Source organism: Rhinatrema bivittatum, chromosome 3, assembly GCF_901001135.1.
Source record: "Rhinatrema bivittatum chromosome 3, aRhiBiv1.1, whole genome shotgun sequence".
NCBI lineage: Eukaryota > Metazoa > Chordata > Amphibia > Gymnophiona > Rhinatrematidae > Rhinatrema > Rhinatrema bivittatum.
The window spans coordinates 102,925,203-102,945,457 of NC_042617.1; the positions used below are offsets into that span (position 1 = coordinate 102,925,203).

Sequence of the window (20,255 nt, forward strand, 5' to 3'; positions counted from 1 at the left end):
TGCACGAGTCGGGGCCAGATTTGGTAGGCCTGGACTGGGGCCCCCTTGCTAGTAAGAGCACGGCGGGGGGGGGGGGGGCGGATGAAGGGGCCACCTTGCTAGGAGACACGGCAGGAGGCACATGGGACTATTGGATATATACAGATATGATTAGTGACTCGTGCATCTCATTTATTAGTTCCAATTCTGAATTGTTAATACTACAATAAAGCTGCGGCATCTTCAACCACATAAAGCCTGCGCCTCATATTTCTAGTTAAGTCTTAGCAGGTTCTGGCTGGGAGGGTGAGTGGAGGTGAGTGTGCCTTGCTTCAAGGGTCTCGACGTTATAATCTGGCTGAAAGTTTGCCCTCTGATGATGCCTTCTTGGGTGAAACAACAAAGGCTTTTTGTCCGGGTTTTTGTTGAAGATTCGTTTCTTTGAAGTTTCCTGTCACCAGTGCTTTTCAAACTGGACTGCCATTTTGTCCTAATTCATTATGTCTATGGGGTTCCTTTAAAGAATTGTTAATTTGAAGCTGCGAGTCAGCGCTGCTTTTTAAATCAGATGGTCACTTTTTCTAATGTTTGTCAGATTTTCAACATTGAATTTACTTTGTCTGATCTTCTGCTAAGCTTAGCCACTTAGTGGTTTGTGTTCTTGAGTTAGGGATTTTAATTCAGACCTCAAAATGACATATATGAAACTTTGTAGAAATATTTGTTGTGATTATTTCTGTCTTTATTGTATTGGAACAGTTTTTTCATGTATACTGGTTAGTAACCAGGTTTTTTTTTTAAAAAAAGAATAACTCTTTAGTATAAATAATAAAAAAGATGTTAATGGTTGTTCTATAATATTGTTTCATTAGTGTTCATTTGCTGGTATTCGACACCCCAAACAACGAACCAGTCACATACCTCTTGTACGGAGTTAACTCCAATTCAAACTCAACATAGCAGAATGATTCTGTGACAAGGCCACCCCTACGACGACAGATGGATAAAAACCATCAAGAACCTTGGATTGGAATTTGCTCAGACATAGCCAAGACCACAGAGACAAAACAAATGGCAGTTTCTGTTGATGAGGGATAAGATAGTACACCTGAGAGCAATGTTCCTGTTAAGGTTTCTGTGCAGAATGTTTTATTAAGTTTCAAAATGTTAATTGTGTTTTTTGACCCTGTTCATCTGTCTCTGTTTTTGAGTGATAAGATTGCCCAGGAAGCTTCTTCTGCATCTCTCCCTGGTCTCTCTTCTTGAGCCTAGAATTGGTTCTCTGTATTGTGCTTAGGTCATCTCTCTGACTTTCCTATATCCTAATTTGCTGCCTTTCGCGTTTTTAGAATATTAAAAACAATGTGTGGCATTTCCTTGTGTAGGGACCAGGTCCCTTCTATCCAGATGTTCCTGGCTTAAGCCCTGAGCTAGAATTAGTTAGAAGGAAGGGTAAAAAAGTGTAGACCATCCCTGTACAGGCTCCTTCTGTGAGGATGCCCGGATTGGTCAGAAAACCTGTATAAAAGCAAGCAGGGTATAGCGATTAGGGATGTGAATCGTTTTTTGACGATTTAAAACAATCGTCAGATATATTTTAAATCGTAAAAAATCATTAGAGCCGCGATACAATAACAATTCCCCCGATTTATCGTCAAAAAATCGTAAATCGGGGGAGTGGAGAGGGCGGGAGTCTGGTCCTACCTTAGTAGGTTGTTCTCCCTGCCTGGAGGAAATCAAGATGTGCTTCAATTCCCTGCCTGAAATACAAGGAGGCACAGTGGTGTTTTGCAGGAGAAGAAAAAAGGGATATTTTAATCAATTAATTATTTATTTATAAAATGTATGAATTGCTATATAGATCTTACAATAAGATCTTTCTTAGCAATGTACAACAAATTAATACATTACAATAAAAACAAACAAAACAAAATAATAATATAAAATACAAAATAAACAGTTGTAAGCCACTTTATTGCTGGTCAAAATAAATTCATTCATAAGTCTGAGATCATGAACCAGTTCTTCAAAAGACCACAAAATTGTTATAAATCAAGTTCCCCCCTCAAATACACTGGGAGTTCATTCCATGGCATAAATTTAGTCATAAAAAAAGATCTTTTTTGTAATTTCATGTGCTGATATTTTTGGTGATGGATTCTGAAGCTGATAACTATGCTGTGATCATGAAGCTCTGGTTGATGATCTCCAGCAGAGTGAAAGAACATATGAGGAGGGCCGTTTCCATGTAAAATCTTATTTTTGGAGAATAATTTTGTTTGGGAGTAATTTTGGCCACTAGTTCCTGCCCAAGAGGAAAAAAGATTTTGGTTTATGCTGTTCTGGGACTTTCTAACCCCGAGGTCCAAGAGAAACTTCAGAAAAAGAGATCAGGAGATCCCATTCCCTACTAAGGGCCCGATGCAATAAAGGCGCGTAGAAAGCAGGCGCTGAACAGACAGCGCCTGCTATCTTAACGCGCGCATGGCGCCCCAAAGGGGGGGGGGGGGGCGCGCCATGCAATATTTAAATTAGGGGATCGCAAACCCAGACGGTTTACGTGACTGCCGTACGGCGGTCACAAAAACCAACACCGGGTTTATCGGCATTTCTTCAGCAGCAGGATTGCTACCTGGGCTTCTGTGCTGCATGCCGCAATTCGTCTCTGCCTCCAGGGCGCGCCCTCTCTTCATAGCCAGGCTCTTCACTTCCTCCAGCTGGCCATGCTCTCCCCGGTGCTCCTCTTCCTGCAGCACAGCTCCGGGCACTTTGCTGTCACTGCTGTGAATTGAGCAGTTCTGCTGGGTCTTCCCTCCATGTGCTGGTTTTCTGCCTGCCTCTTCAGCTACTGCAGCACTTTCCTATTTAACACCCAACTCTGCCTGGGACCTGGGAAGTAAGTAATCCAAATATTTATTTTAGCCTCCGCTACACTATAAAAGTTTAGAAAAGTAAAGATCATTATCAACACTTTGAAGTGAAGCTGGATTTCTTCCCGCTCGGGAAGAAGAGGCGGAGGGAGGGACTGAACTCTCCTCCTGCAGTGCCCCAGCGCATCGACGGGACTGGAGGAAGTTCGCCGCTCGGACTGCCGGGAGGAATCGGATCGCGCCGGAAGGTCACCGGGGTCTCGCGCCGCATGGAGGAGGCAGAGGACGAGCTGGGCCGGCTGCGCAATGGAGAGAGAGAAGAACGTTTCGCTAGTGGGTTTCTCGCTGAAAACCAACACTGGGTTTATCAGCATCGGTTTTCCTTAGTGGCGGACAGCCACGAAAATCGGCACCATTAAACTCGGCGTCGGTTTTTGTGATGGGCCTGATTGTCACTTTTTTTATTTTATTTTATTTTTCTTCGGAGACGCACATTTTTCTTTTTGCATCAGGAGTGAATGCCTAATAGCCTCATTCACATGCATTTGTATGTGAAGAGCGCTATTGCATTCACTCCGCGTTAGACGCACATTGAATAGGTATTAATCCCCTTATTGCATTAGGGGATTGATTAGCGCCTATTTTACCCGCGTCTGACTGCTCGTTAATAGTGCACTAGGCTCAGCACACCATATTGCATCGGCCCCTAATTGCCCACTTTTATCCCTCAGGAGCTTTGTATTTGTTTCCAAGTAACGGTTAGCTGAAGGGACACTAACTTGGCTGTGCTGGCCTGAGACACACAGTACTTTTGGAATTTTGTTTGAGAAGATCAGTTGTCGAATTTTGATTGCTAATTAGACTGAAGATGTTTTTGGTGGCAGTAACAATTTTGTTGCAACACCCCACCAGCGAGTCCAGTGTCGTTTGTGAGAATACAAAGTGCCACTAACATAAGAACATCCCAATTGTGAAATCATCTGCGAGGGAAAGAGACTGAGAGACTTTGTGTTCCCCCCCTGTTTGTATCGGGTCTTGGAGGATATATTCCTCCACTCCCTCATCCCCTACAGAAAGGACTCCAGGACCTGGGGCCTGTGGACAGTGAGAAGAGAGAGAGAGAAAAAAAAGGAGTTTGTGGCCCTAGAACAATTATATACCCCTTTATTCAGGACACCCACCAAAGAGGGGTTTACAGTTGGTTTATAGCTTGGATTCTCCAATAACTGCAGACTTGTTTGGATTGAGGGTACTCAGTTTCCCTTAATTTGTAATTTTCCTTTTTTTTCTTACATCAATACCTTTGCAATACCTTTGCATCGCAAGATGTTTTTTTTTAATGTAATTATAAAGCATATAAATATTTTTTTCAATGATTTTAGCTGTACACAGAATTATTTTTGGCCAGGGGTATGGTGAGATAGGAAGGGACAGTTTTACAGCAAAAATACAGATACTAAAGGTGTAAAATATCCTCCTTGCATCCCCCCTCCCCCAACCAAGTCCTATAGTTTTAAACTTACATTTATTAGCCTTGCTCAGTGCTTGGAATTCTCTGCACAATTCTCAAATCACTCTAGAGTTTGAAAATAAAACAGTGAGTCCAAGATGCTTTCGTACTATATTGTTATGTTGTATATAAATCAGCAGTCCATGTTTATAAGGCTCCTGCATAGAAAAGATAACCAAAGTAAAGTTCTTCTGCATGATTTAGCATGAATTAGTCCGACTCTGTATGTCACTCTCTAGAAAAACAATGCTCTTCAAACAATCCAACACATTTCACTCCACAGAAGGTGACTTTTATCAATTCGCCACAATATAATAGAAACATAAAAAAGTCTCTAGGGGTAAACAGTGCATTTTCATTTCCTCTGCAACACCAATGGGGCCATTTAGAAAACAGCAGCAGTAGCATTTCAATTGGCCCCCATTAGCATCATCGGGACATCAGCAGTGTGGGAATGAATATAAACCAGGAATTATTTTCCATCCTAGTTTAGTGATTTGTAGTGAAAGGTACTGCCTGGTAGTGTTATGAATATATAAGCCCAAATTTTAAAAGCCCTGTGTGCATAAAGATTGGGAGTTACATGTGTGGCCTAGCCCTGTGCATGCCGCACGAATTTTAGAAAGGGCCCGGCCATGCACGTAACCCTCGATACGCTCAGAAGTGCCGGGCTTGTTAAAAGGAGCAGGCTGTGGAGTCTGGGCGGGGAGGGGAGGGGCAGTGCAGGGGGAGGGGCCGGGACAGCGCCATTAGACGCTGTCCAGGGGATGCGCATGCCGGCAGCCGGAGTTTACTTCTGCTCTGGAGCAGCAGTAAGTATAAAAAAAAAATTGGGGATAGATAGGTTTAGTTTAGGGGTCAGTGAGGAGAGGGGAAGAGGGAGGAAGGATAAGGTTAGGGTTAGGAAGTTCCCTTCCAGTCCGCTCCTTAATTGTAACATCGCTCCTTAATTATAACATCACATGGATATTGTATTTTATTACATGTGGTGGCAATGAGCGCATGTTATAAAATCAGCGCGTCCATGTGCGCATGCCAGGAACCTCGTGTGCGGGTGTCTTAAAATCGAGCTCATAGTAACATAGTGATGACAGCAGAGAAAGACAAAATGGCCCATCCAGTCTGCGCAGCAAGTTCTTATAGTAGTAATGCCCCTCCTAGCAGGTTACCCCTTGCACCCTTTTCATCATTTCCAATCTCTAGTCTTTACGGATCCACAGTGTTTTCCCCACCCTTTTGAATTCATTAACTGTTTGCCACCTCTTTCGGAAGGGCATTCCTGGCATCAACCACCCTCTCTGTGAAGAAATATTTCCTGATGCTGGTTCTGAGTCGTCCCCCCTAGAGTTTCTTAGCATGATCCCTAGTTCTACAGTTTCCTTTCCAATAGAAACGTTTTGAAGTTTGTGCATCATTAAGACCTTTCATGTATCTGAAGGTCTGATGTGCATCATGTCCCCCCTGCACCTCCTCTCTTCCAGGATGTACATATTTAGATCCTTCAGCCTGTCCTCATAAGTCTTTGGATACTGACCTCACACCATTGTGGCTGCCCTTCTCTGGATCGCCTCCATCCTGTCTCTATCCTTATTGAGATACAGGCTTCAGAACTGAACACAGTACTCAAGGCGAAGCCTCACCAAGGATCTCTGCCAGGGCATTATCACCTCCTTTTTCCCGCTGGTTAATCCTCTCCATGAAGGAGACCATGGAGTGCTGCTTTAATTTTTTTGCCACTGCTGTCAGTCCATGATCCCATACCCCAATAATGTCCATAAGACCAGATACCATCTGTGCCTGTAACCTGGTAGACCATTGTCTGAACATTAGTGATATGCTAATTTTTAACAAAATTTCCTATTTTGTGTCATTTTGAAACAAAAAAGAAAAACAAAATCACATTTGTTTTCCATTGTATTTTAAAAAATTGTCTGGTCCTTGCCTCTCAGAAAAATAAACACTTTTTCCCCAATGCTCCCAGCCTCTGCCCTTGTTATTTTCTTTTTGCTGGTCGCTGAAGAGGATTGGTAAATATTGCTAGCTGGATAATATTAGTACTTAAGTTCAGGCAGAGGTTAAATTGTGAGGTAAATTAACTTCAAGTGTGTGTGTGCCTTGACTAAAAGCCAGGTAAAGTCATTTCTTTTACTCTGTGTGTGTGTGTGTGTATGTGTGTGTCTTTAAATAAAAAAGAAGATCAGGGAGCTAGATAAGTTATTTTCTAGTGTCTCCTGTGGCAGCATTTAGAGGATAAGATCATCTTGTTGGTGGCTAAGGAGGATCGTGGAGTATTGCTTTTGGAAATTTTAGGGCTTAAAAAGTTTGGGGGAGAGGTAAAAAGGACTGACCCCAGGACTGTCCCCACAAGGAAAACTGCTTTTGTGGATCTTGCACTGCTCTTGTTGGATGAGACCTCCGAACATCCCAAAAATGGGAACGAACCTGAAAAAATCTCTTGCCTTTAGGCCTATCTTCCTGCAATCTGAGAACCTTATTATCACCTAGAGACTGCATCAACCATTCCAGGTCCTCCCCAAACAGGAGCCGGCCTTTAAAGGGCAGCGAACCTAGCTGAGAGAAGATAATGTCTGCCAACCAGTTAGGCAACCAAAACAATCTTCTGGCCGAAACCACAGACACCATAATCCGAGAGGATGTCTGAACCAAATAATACAGAGCATCCACCTCGTAAGCCGCTGCCACCTCAACTCGCTCAGCCCTGTTCGCCTCTTTGCCTGACTTTGGCAGACTTTCCTGATCTGCTGTACGCAGCGCAGGCAAGCAAACTGCATAAAACTAGTACAAATAGCAGCATGAAAACTCAGGGCCAACACCTCAAATATCCTTTTGAGGTGCACCTCCAGTTTATGATCCTGGATGTCTTTCAACGCCACGGATCCTACCACCGGGATGGTAGTCTTTTCAGTAAACGCCGAAACCACAGGATTGACCTTAGGAAGGGCGAAAAGATCCAATGTCTGCTCAGGCAATGGATAGGAGCTTCATCATGGCCCTTCCCACCTTTAAACCTGAGTCAGGAGTTTCCCCAGTCACTGTCAACCAACCTCTTCACAGTCTTGTGATAAGGGAAGGACGTCAGGGGACTACATAGCCCATCCAGGACCAGATCTACCCCCTTCAAATCAAGGGGGTAGATCTGGTCCTGGATGGGCTATTCAGGACCAGATCTACCCCCTCAGGCTATTCAGATCTACCCCTCAGGCTATTCAGGTGCTGGGAGTTAAAGTTCCTGAGGAACTTTAACTCCCAGCACCTGAATAGCCTGAGGAATTAAAGGAGCAAGTTCCTCTTTTCTAAAAAAACGAGCTACCTTTGGGTCATCCACCTCGGGGACCGGGATTCCCTCTGAGTCATCCCCCAGACCCACACCTCCTGCTGCCGGATCTACTGACAAATCATTGCCAGCAGGGTTTCCTGTCCCCACTGGCACATTCTACCGAAGAACTCGGCTTGGCACAGCATGCCCCTCCGACAGCTGGAACCGGGAATCCAAGCTAGAACAATCTGCTTGCTGCTTGGCCAAATATTCTTCATGCAACAGCAACACAAAGTCAGCTGAAAACGGCTTAGAAACCCCAGCCCCAGCAGGAGAGGAACCAGGGAAGGGCAGCATGGGAACCTCTTCCCCCTCCAAGCCTCCCTGATCCTCCCTGGAGCCTGAACACACCAGGGACAACCGCGGGAGGGCAGCCCCTTCCTCTCCCACCAACGTGGTTATGGCCAAATGTGAATTTAAAATGGCCGTCGCTCCCGCACTGAGCAGAAAGGGATCTTTACCCCAGCGTGAACCTCGCGGCAATGCTCCCCAGAGCCTGAACCCCCATCTCATCCACCTTAACCAGACAGGGAAGGACTCACCAAGATCCAAAAAACCCCAGGAAGAAGGCTCAAAACAAAAAATTGCCCAGATTGCAGAACTGTAGGTTTTGCACCATCTACCATCTGCTGGAGACAGAGAAATACTGAGGAACTGCAAGTGGCACACATGGTTAAGTAGCAGTGTCAGTAAAACATTCTCTGTCTCCATCTGCTGGAAGGAAGGCAAAACCCAGGAGTTTGGACTGATTTGGGTACGTATAGGGAATAGTGAGCTATATTCTTCAGAGTGTATGTGCCTATAATAAAAACCGTCTAAGGTAGGTAATTCTAGTGTCTGTCGTTCCCTCCCCTCCCACCCTTGTTACCTTGCAGGTCACTACCAGATTAATAGGGAATACACCAATACATTTAAAGGACTCTAATTTATGCATTCCTACTCTTTTAGCAACCTTAACTAAGAATTAGGGGGATGATCATTCATTGCCAGCCCTTCCATTGCAGGGCTGTAATGGATATCCTCTGCAGAGCTATGGGAGCACCTTAAGTTGGAAGATAGTGAGAGAGGTTGGAATTTCTTTCCTTAGTTGCTTTTTGGCCTACCTGGAGCCTTGGAAACCCTCTAAGACCTTTCAGGGTGGGTTTGGACTTCAATACTATACTCTCCAACTGAGGTACAGAGTGTTTTGTCCAGGGACTGAGAAGAATTTTGAACTGTTGAGTAAAGGAGCCCTGTTGAAGGCCTGGGACTTTCCGAGGCACCCTGAGTTGAAGAAGCACAGGTTTAGAGAAGACCTTTCCTGAAGTGGTGGTGGCCTGTTGCAGAGGACCTCTGAAGATGCCTATTTCGGGAAACAAAGAAGTAATTTTTTCTAAGATCTGGGAAAAAGTGTCTTTCTGCCCCTCTTCTGTTGATGTATGAGGTAGTTGTGGATGGATCCTTGGGCCGGTGGCAGATGACCATGCCCCCAGGGGAAGATCCCGAGAGGGACCACTGGTCAGGCTCAGAGTATGGAGACAGACACACACTAGTTCTTTTATTAAACAGTATATTGAACCACCAGAGGTGGCAGTAGTGAGCTGGAAGTGCCCGGCTGGGTTGTAGTCCCTCAGGTACTGGAACAGCGATCCTGGATAACTGAGCTGAAGAGAAACTGAATATAGTGAGTAGGCAAGGTATGCAGAGTTCAGGAACAGAGCCTTGATGGTAACACTCACAATAGTCTCTAGCAGTAGTCCAGGTGTTGGAATGAGTAGGCCCTCAAGGAGCAAGTACCTGGTTCCAGGGAAAGCTCTGAAAGAAAGAAGGTGCTCACTGGTGTAGTAGGCAGTGATGACTTCCAGGCAGAAGAGAGATTCAGCAACCAATCCGGGAACATGGGCCCTCGAGGAGCGAGTGCCGGTTCCTGACTGTGACCTGAAAAACAAAGAGAGAGCGAGGACCCTGAGGAACGGGTACCCCTGGTAAGTCCGAGGAGGCAGAGTAGCTTAGGTAGCGGAACCTGTATCCAACTCCTTGCTAACTCGATTAGTTAGCGATTTCCAAGACCTTATATATCCGGTACTGATGACGTCATCTCAGGGGGATGCCCCTGAGGTTCACGCCACTGCTGGTACATCAGTCGGGGCCGCACTACGCGTGTGCCTTTAGGCCCTTGTGAAACATGGCGGGTTGCAGCGTCGAGCCACGACGGAGATGCCAGAGGAAAATGGCAGAGAGACACCATGGCAGCCAATCTTCCACTTGAGCAAGAGGGAGTCGCCAAGAAGATAAGGAGGGCGGAGTGGAGACGTCGAGCAGCGATGGCTGCAACAGGTATTAAGGTATTAAATTGAGGAAAATGTGTATCCAGAGGGCCACTCACCAGAGTAGATATGGTGGTAGGAGTCCCGGTCTTCCCCTTGCTTTTTTAACCCCATAATAGAATGAATAAAAATGCCAGAAGAAAAAACAAGAGAAGGGGCATGCCCCTTTAGCATGCCAGCATTGTGCCGCTGGCTGCCTGCTCTTGAGGGCTCCTGTGTGTCTGCTCTGAACCTGGCTGGAGTGGCTGGAAGAGCGCTGAAATTGTGCTCGCCAGGAAGCCGCTGGCTGCCTGCTCCTGAGGGCTCCTGGAAGGCCCCAAATCCGGGTGTCCACACTGCCGCCTGGCTAGAGGGGCTGGAATAGCACCGAAGTTGTGCTCTGGACTGGTCCTTTTTAATATATTTATAAACAATCTGGAAAGGGGAGCAATGAGTGACGTGATCAAATTTGCAGATGACACAAAATTTTTCAGAGTAATTAAATCACAAGCGGATAGTGGTAATTTGCAGAAGGACCTTGTGAGACTGGAAGATTGCATGTCCAAAAGGCAGATAAAATTTAATGTGGTAAAGTGCAAGGCAATGCATATAGGGAAAAATAACGCATCCTGTAGTTACATGATGTTAGGTTTCATGTTAGGTATATTACCCAGGAAAAAGATGTAGGCGTCATAGTGGACAATATATTGAAATCACCAGCTTAGTGTGCTACCAGGGGTCAAACAAGGAAACAGAATGTTAGGAATTATTAGGAAGGGAATGGTAAATAAAATATCATAATGCCTCTGTATTGCTCCATGGTGAAACTGTGCCTTGAGTACTGTGTTCAAGTCTGGTTTCCGCATCTCAAAAATGATATAGATGCACTGGAGAATGTACAGAGAAGGGTGACCAAAATGATAAAGAGGACAGAATGGCTGCCCTATGAGGAACGACTAAAGAGGTTAGGGCTATTCAGCTTGGAAAAGAGAAAGCTGAGAGGGAATATGATAGAGATCTACAAATTCATGGGACTAGAACAGGTAAATGTAAATCAGTTGTTTACTCTTTCAGATAATAGAAGAACTAGAAGGCACTTTATGAAATTAGCAAGTAGCACATTTATTTATTTAAAATTTCTTATATACCGCCAATACAGTTGGATTAAAGATGTAAGTGGTTTACAATTCAAACATACATAAAATTTACAATAATACAAATAATAAAAGAATGGAACAATAAAATAATAAAAAATATAAAATTTAGTTATACAAATAGATAATCATAGAAATGATAGATAAACAAGTAAAGAATAAAATAAGTACTAAAATGGCAAGGGCAATGTTCTTGATGGGAAAAGTGCATTGCATCTATGAATTATTATAGCCAATGGCACAAAAGTATGTTTTAAGTACTTTTTTGAATTCTTTAGTATCTGAAATGAGATGGATGTCTTCTGGGAGTGCGTTCCACAAAATCGGGCCAACAACAGAAAATGCACGTCTGTGAGTCAGATCTAATCTTGCCGTCTTTATTGTAGGAATCTCAAGTATACATTTGTCCATTGATTGCAATTGTCGGGATGGTTTATAGAGTCTTAACATTGAACATAACCAAACTGATGGTGGATTATCGATGAGATTGTGTATGATAACAAGTACTTTCAATTGTATATGGTATGATAAAGGCAGCCAATGTAGAAATTGTAGAATGGGTGTAATGTGATCTTTGCGGAACCACAGAACGGAAGTCAGAAGGAAGTAGCAAAGGTTTAAGTTTTTTAAGTATTTGTAGTTTGAAAAAGGATTTTTTTTTACGATTATTTAAAAGAAACTGGAGAAAATTCTTTTTCACTCAATGCACAATGAAGCTCTGGGATTTGTTGCCAGAGGCTATAGTTAAGGCAGTTAGCTTAGCTGGGTTTGAAAAAGGTTTGGACAAGTTCCAGGAGGAGAACTCCATGAACTGCTGTTAGTCAATTAGTTGCATGGGATCTAGTTAATGTTTGGGTACTTGCCAGACAGTTGGAAACAGGAAGCTGGGCTTGATGGAACCTCGGTCTGACCCAGTATGGCAACTTCTTATGTTCTTATATTTATACAAAATGGCACCAGTCTGAATCTGGTCATTTTGGCAGCATTCTAAATAGCAGCAGTGACAGAGCAGGAGCAATCAGGGATCACTCCTGCCCCATTAAGATTTAAACAGATTTTAAAGTGTTCATGTGGTAAGAGGGTCCGAGAGAGACTGAGAGCATCAGGGAAGAATCTGGGAGGTGGGTTTTTTTTTTCAATTTGCAGGGATCGGAACAATTTTTGTTTAATTTAATTTTTCATTTCTTTTTATTATTTTGTGTGTGTTGGCGGGGGGGGGGGGAGGGGTTCATTTCAAATAAAACAGAAGAAGTCTATGCACATCCCTATTGAATGTGGCTCAAACTGAAATTACATTCTTCTTCCAGGCATCTTTAGTACAGTAATCAGTAATTAATAATGAAGAGCCCAAAAAAGAGAGATCTATCAAAAAGAGTGGTACAAAATGTTTAAGTACTGTGAACAAAACCCACTTTCTTCTGCCCTCAATAGTCTGTAGCCAGAATCATAAGCAATCACTTATCAAATCACTTACTATTATTAGATTACTTATTTTTCATATATATATATATAAATGTTCTCTTTTTGATAGATCTGGGGGTTTTTTTCCTCTTTTTTTGTTATTGACATGTTGATAGTGGGAAGTTGTGCTCTCTTATTTGTTTATAATCTTTATTACAGTACAAATACTGTGATAAAAGTAATGAAAGCACAGTGTTATAATGAGCTCATTATTTTTTATAGCACCAGGCCGATTTAAGATTTTATACGATGTTCTGCACCAATGGATTTGTATGAATCCTCAAAGAATAAATAGCTACACTTTTGCCTCAATACATGGAGACTTGATTACAGCATCAGTAGTTGACACGGGAACACGTGTGATCAAATTTTGAAGTCTGCATCCTGCCTTATTCCTTCTAATGAGCCATCGACCAGCCACAGTTGTTACTCCTCTGAACTCTGCTTTCCGGCTCAATTTGTCTTCAGTTATTTATTAAAGTAATTACATTGACTTGCTGTGCTACCACCCCAAATACACACACACATACAAACAATGTGTTATAAACACAAAATCATTTGTTGCATTGCTTAAATAATTAGGAAAAGAGATTCATGCAAAGCTCCCAGGAAATCAAATGCAGACCAGATCAAAATGCACTCAGCAGAATTTATAGAATCTCCCATGAGTCTTTGACTTTTATGTCTTACAACCCCCTTCTTACCCTGTGGGTGTTTTGCTGTATTGGTTCATGTCATATCCCTGCGCAGTAGATTATGTATGGAAAATATACAAACATAGGGCAAAAGGGCAGCTCATAAAATTGAAAAACCGAGACTTCTGTTTTTGGTACTCCTAAATCCTAAGAAGCATTAAACTCCATTTCAGTGTTGTCATTAATTTATGTTGTTTAAGCTGTCTTATTGGTTTAAAAAAATGACAAAAGATTAAAAAACACTTTGATTTGCTTGGTAAACTAATGGCAAAAGGAAAGTTTCTGTTGCAGACTTTTCAGTACAATGAAAACAAATGCACAATTTGCACATTATGATTGAGCATATAGGAGGTCACTTCAGGCAGACAATGAAGATTCTCCTCTAACTCATGTGGCAAATTTGGTACTGGATTCACTGATACCACAAGAACTGAAATATGACTTAGTTCCTTGGTGCAGTTATTCTCTTCAAGACCCATTGGTGCAGAAGTCATTAGGGATGTGCATTCATTTGAAACAAATTGGTAATCCAAAACAAAAGACAACATTTTCATTTTGTTTCATTTAAAATGAAATGAATGTGTCTAAAGTTTGCATTTATTTTCAGATCCCATTGAAGTTTATGGAGCAAGTATAGTTTCAGGGGTTTTATTTCTACTCAAGTTAAGCCACTGAAGTGTGAGAGAAAAAAGCCAGGGTGAGAAGGAGAAGGAACTACAAATGCATGAGCCCCTCTTGCCATGACACAGCCTCGTAGAGTCCTGAGACCCATGCCAGCAGGGGGTGAGCAAGTCTTGGCACAGGCCAGACCATGACTGAGGCCAAAAATCTATACAAAGACCAGGCTGCAGCTAAAGCCAGGCAAGGGCAAGACTGATAGCTTGAGGTAAGGCTTATGGCTTGTGATAAGGCTGAGACTGCATGGAGCCACAATCAAAGACTGAAACACAGCTGAAAAGATGAAACCAGGTTGGAGAGCTTGAGCAAAACCAAAGACTAGAAGTAGGAACCAGGAGACCTTCTTGCTGAGGCAACAAATCCAACTCCAGGCAGGCTAAGTAGACTTGAGAATGTGACATCATCATCGGGGTGGGTACCCAACTCTCCCACCAACATGCACCCTAATAGTGCGCACCAATGTGCATGCACGCCCTAAGCATCTCTTCGCTGGGTCCTAGTATTACACGCATCAAAGAATCCAATTGCGGATCCCTGCCACACAGTGAACGCCCACCACCGAGGAGTTTCGGAAGGCAGCTGGAATCTAACAATCGGTAGTATAATAGGTTGATTATATGAAGCTTTTGCTAATATCATGGAGTAATCATTCAGTTCTTCAGATGGACCTAAATGGGGTTTGTAGGAAGAGGGTGATGAAGAAAGTTGACTAGAATTGTGGAATTTGAAGATTGTTACTTTGGATGAATGGAATAAAGCATGTGAGAGCCAATGTGTTGCACCATAAAGGATCCCCATCGGAAACAGGGGCAGACAAGAAGTTCCACAAACAAAAAGATCCCCTATAAGTGGCTAATTTAAATATTCATGAGGGGAGCTGTTATAGTATGAGAAACATTCGGGCCACCTTTTTGCAATGCTATTGAGTGGAAGGACAGACTGTGCCAACAGATGTATGAAGAAATTGTGATTTAAAATGTATTACTAAATGGAACAACCTTCAAAAGAGTTTTCAGGGCACTTAAAAAGATCTCTTTGAGTCCATATGGAATTCTTTAAATTTAAACAATTTCAATCTTATCAGAAAAGTATCAGTTATAAATGACATTTGAAGAGACAGTTGTGGATTTGAACAGGAAGGACATCTATGATATTGATTCTTCACAGATAGACAGAAAGTACTCTTTCTGTGAACAACTGTTTGCTCAAAGCAGTGACAGCTTAAGCACTTAGTCAAAAATATGAAGCCATGCTAATTTGGAGCATTTTTACAGATTTTAATTGGTATGAATGAGGCAGATGAGTTGAGTTTTAAGTTAAAATAATTGGGAAAACAAGGAAATTCCCTTTTAAAAGGTATGAGGGTGAAGGAGGTAAAATAATAATGAAGCAGGAACGTTAAGTTGATGGTACCAAAAAGGAAAAGAATGTCATCACCTCATTCTTAAAATACAAAGTCTCTTAAAAAAAAAACAGACTTGTCATTTATTGATTGTCCTCATTACACTTGCCAGGGGAAGAGAGGAAAATTGTGTGCTTCAATAGACTAATTGGCTCACTGGGAAAGAAAAGCCAGTGGAGACATCCCTTTCAACTAAAAATAATTAATATAAAAAAAACATGAACATCAGCTACTGATGTGTTTAAAACTTTTCTTCTGTCAATAGACTATTGGGATGCTCACAAGCTGACAGTGCAGAGCAACAGAGGGCAACTGGCAGTATCTAGAAACAGAGAAATGTGACAGCAGAAAAAGACTACGTGTGTGGCCTATCTACTCTGCCCATTCACCCAACTAATTTAGCTTAACTATTCCCTTCACTCCCTCAAATATTCCCCTATGTTTCTCCCATGATTTCTTGAATTCAGATACTGTTTTTGTTGCCACCAACTTTACTGGAAGGTTGTTCCATGCATTTGTTATAGTCTCTGTAAATATTATTCCTAAAATTACTCGTCTACCTCTTTTCACTCTCATCACATGATCCCTAGTGCTAGAGCTTCTTTTCTATTGAAAGAGACTTGCCTCCGGTGAATGGAAACCTCAGAGGTATTTCAATAGAGGAGTAGCCTAGCGGTTAGAGCAGTGGGTTATGAGCCATGGAAAGCAGCATTCAAATCCCACTGCTGTTCCTTGTGACCTTGGGCAAGTCACTTTACCCACCTTTGCCTCAGGTACAAACTTACAGCGTCATTCATCAAATTGCATTAGGGCCCTATCATGCAATAAAAGGGGTCTAACGCATGATCTTTATTGCATCACGTGCTAGCATGAAAATATAAGAATGATTAACCAAAACCAGGAAAATTATGCAAATGAGGGACTCCTGCATTTCGCAGTAAAATAATGCATAATAACATGAAATTTAACATGGGAAATAACACCCTTTTTTTTCTGGTAGAGGGGAAAAAAGTTTTTATCGTGCCATAACGTCCATTATCATGGATCGTGGCTATTATCACACATGATAAAAAAAAGGCCTTCTCTCAGACACACTGACATAGCCCTGCTGGCCCACTACAAACTAGAGATGTGATTCAGCCAAAGCTTTTGGTTCAGCCTTCATTATTGGCCTGCCGCGGGAAATCTCGTTTTCCCGCAGTTTGGGCCGATTTTATTTTGGCTACCCTGAAAACGAAACCCGAAATCCACCCCAACCCTTTAAATGTAATTAATTACAACCCTGACCCTCCTGACCCCCCAAAAACTTACTGAAAGTCCCTGGTGGTCTAGCGGGGGTCCCGGGAATGATTTTCCGCTTTCGGGCCGTCGGCTGCCAGTAATCAAAATGGCACCGATGGCCCTTTGTCCTTACCATGTGACAGGGGCTATAGGTGCCATTGGCTGGCCTCTGTCACATGGTAGGAGCAATGGATGGCCAGCGCCATCTTAAAAAATGGCGCAGACCATCCATTGCTCCTACCATGTGACAGGGGCCGACCAGTGGCACCGATATCCCCTGTCACATGGTAAGGGCAAAGGGCCATCGACGCCATTTTTATTAGTGGCAGCTGATGGCCTGAGAGTGGGAGATCGCTCCCTGCACCCCCACTGGACCACCAGGTAATTTTAAAACGGTTTTGGGGGGGGTTCGGGAGGGTGGGGGAAGCAAAGGGGTCATTTTTAAAGGGTTGGTGGGTTTTTCTTTTATCAGGCCATCGGCTCCATTTTTATTAGTGGCAGCCAAAATGTCGCCGATGGCCTGAGAGCAGGAGATCGGTCCCGGGGCTTCCACTGGACCACCAGGTACTCGTAAAAAGTTTTGGGGGGGTGAGGGAGGGTGAGGGAAGGTAAGGGTTTAGTTTTAAAGGGTCGAGATGGGTTTAGGGGTTGTTTAGGGGTTGTTTTGGTGTGCCAGTTTTCCCATCCTCCCCCCATATAACTCCCGTTAGTGGACACTAACCCATTAACGATTTTTCACGATAAATCGGGGGAATTTCTATTGTATCGCGCACTCTAAGGATTTTTGACGATTTAAAAAATATCGGACGATTTTTTTAAATCATCAAAAAATGATTCACATCCCTACTAGATATGCATTCAAAGTGAAGAATCAGGCTTAATTGGTTTAGGGTAGTAACCACCGCAACAAGCAAGTTACCCCCACGCTTATTTGTTTACCCAGGTCAGTCCTTGTTGGTTGGTTGTTGTCTGAATGCAAATCTTCTTTTCCACATTTCCCCTTGCCGTTGAAGCAGAGAGCAATGTTCGAGTTGCATTAATCGTGTGAAGGCTTATTGAGTAAGAGTAGTAATCACCAGGTAGTAGCCACCATTCCAGCAAGCCACCCCCATGCCTCTTCTCTTCATTTCCATCCTCTAGCCTTTATGGATCCACAGTGTTTATGCCATGCTCCTTTGAAATCCTTCACAGTTTTAGTCTTCACCACTTCCTCCGGAAGGGCATTCCAGGCATCCCCCACCCTCTCCGTGAAGAAATACTTCCTAACATTGGTTCTGAGTCTTCCTCCCTGGAGTTTCAAATCATGACCCCTAGTTCTACTGATTTTTTTCCAACGGAAAAGGTTTGTTGTTGACCATGGATCATTAAAACCTTTCAAGTATCTGAAAGTCTGTATCATGTCACCCCTGCTCCTCCTCTCCTCCAGGGTATACATAGTTAGGATCTTCAATCTCTCCTCTTCAGTCATTTTATGAAGACCATCCACCTTTTTGGTCGCCCTTCTCTGGACCACCTCCATCCTGTCTCTGTCCCTTTGGAGATAGGGTCTCCAGAACTAAACACAGAACTTACAAAAGGATCATCACTTCCTTTCTCTTACTAGATTTTCCTCTCTCTATGCAGCCCAGCATTCTTCTGGCTTTAACTATCACTTTGCCACATTGTTTCACCGACTTCAGTTAGACACTATCACCCCAAGGTCTCTCTCCTGCTCCGTGCACATCAGCCCTACACCCCCCAACCCCACCCCCCCCCCCCCACAATAATACAGTTTATGTATTTTATGTTTATGCTTTTTTTTTTTTCCTTCAGTCAATGTGTCTTTAGAAAGAATCTGAAAAGCAAAGTCATGGTATTATCAAAAATTTAATGAGATGATGTAATTATGAAAATGTATTAGTTAAAATTTCAATAAAAGCTTTTTTTATTTAAAAAAAAAGCATCACTGAAATTAAAGGGGCTGATTCATTCTACAATATATATATTTGTGCTGTAAATAGGGTGGAAATAAAAATAATTAAGTTACCTGCCCCGAGTGCTGTGTCATCTCCTGGGGCTCTGTAGTGCTGCTGGAGAACTGTCTCAGAAGCTGTGCTGGGACCTGTAAACCAAAAGAAGATCTGGCCAGAGTTTTTTTAATTTTGAAAAAGAGGTGGCTGTGGAGAAACATTGTGGAGCATGGCCCAAAGTTTTTTTAAAGAAATTGAGATGGCCCAGAGGGGAAGCAGTAAGGGCTGTCTGTGAGCAGCTCTATGCTGCATTGTAAAGTGAAAGCAGCTCGCAGCCGATGCAGTAAAGTGCGCTCAGGCTGAGCGCACCATTAGTCCCCATTTGGACGCGTGTTTTCCACGCGCTATTTTTACCCCTTATACAGTAAGGGGTAATAGCGTGTGGAAAATGCGCGTCCAAACCCCCCCCCCCCCCGAAACTAATAGCGCCCACAACATGCAAATGCATGTTGATGAGCCTATTAATTAGTCCCGCACGATACAGAAAGTAAAATGTGCAGCCAAGACACACATTTTGCTTTCAGAAATTAACGCCTGCCAAAGGCAGGCATTAATTTCAGCCGGCACCGGAAAAGTGTACAGAAAGCCAGCGCCATTTTTAAGGATGGTGCCGGCCATCCAGTGCTCCTACCATGTGACAGGGGCCGGCCAATGGCACGGTTACCCTGTCACATGGTAAGGGCAAAGGGCCATCGGCACCATTTTTATTAGTGGCAGCCGACGGCCTGAGAGCGGGAGATCGCTCCCGGGGCCCACTGGACCACCAGGTAATTTTAAAACATTTTTGGGGGGGTCGGAAGGATGGTGGAGGCTAAGGGAGCGGTTTTAAAGGGTCGGGGTGGGTTTTTTGTTTATCGGATCAGGCGCAGCCGATTAAAAAAAAAAACGATCGGGCCAAACGAAAAAAAATGCACGATTTGAATCAGAACCGGAACAGAACTGATTCCGGTTCCGATTCACATCTCTAGTAACCAAGGGGAAGCATGGTGATGGAATGGTTACCTGAAGCCAAGATGCTGAACGACCGGCATAATTACACCTTTGCCAAGGCAAAGCACAATTACTTTTAATTCTTTAATTAGATTAAGAGAAAATTTTGGTAATGCCAAATATATTTTCATTAGTTATATACATGGGCTGGAAGATTTTAATATGGATATAGCTAATTCCAGCCGAGTACCTGAAGTTCCAGCGTTGTTCAATTCACCCGGGACGACTCCTCCTTGCACTAAGGCTTCAGTCACAGATCCCTTCTCTGCAGGTGACCCGGATGTGGTGCTTTCGAACTGCGGTCCAGGGTAGGACAGCAACCCTGCTCTGAATGTCGGCGCTTGCCTCAGGGTTCAGCTCAACGACTTCTCCTCCGGTATCAGAGGTCCTCTCTCCCCAGCTGACACAATGGGCTCCTCAACTCGTGGGGTTACTGCTGGTGAGTTCAAAAATTGTGTGATTTCCTGCTGCATTATTGGTGAAGGTAGTGGTACAGTTGGGTTCACACGTACCTTACCCTTTCGCTTTGCTGGCATGTTTTATGAGGTAAAAATTCCAAAATCTGCAAGATTCTCACTTGCTCTGAGCTCAGCGTGCGGCCATC

General features: G+C 43.3%; 1 protein-coding gene across 2 annotated transcripts in view; it reads left to right on the plus strand.

Annotated features, from left to right (window-relative positions):
- Nucleotides 1–2,608: 2,608 nt before the first annotated feature.
- Nucleotides 2,609–20,255, plus strand: part of LOC115086980 — a 56,515-nt gene continuing 38,868 nt past the window's right edge. The window contains exons 1-2 of one of the 2 annotated variants that reach the window (XM_029593549.1): nt 2,609–2,875; nt 19,923–20,090. The gene's annotated coding sequence lies outside the window, so the exon portion shown is untranslated. The remainder of the gene's footprint in view (nt 2,876–19,922; nt 20,091–20,255) is intronic. The other variant, XM_029593550.1, reaches the window with a different exon arrangement.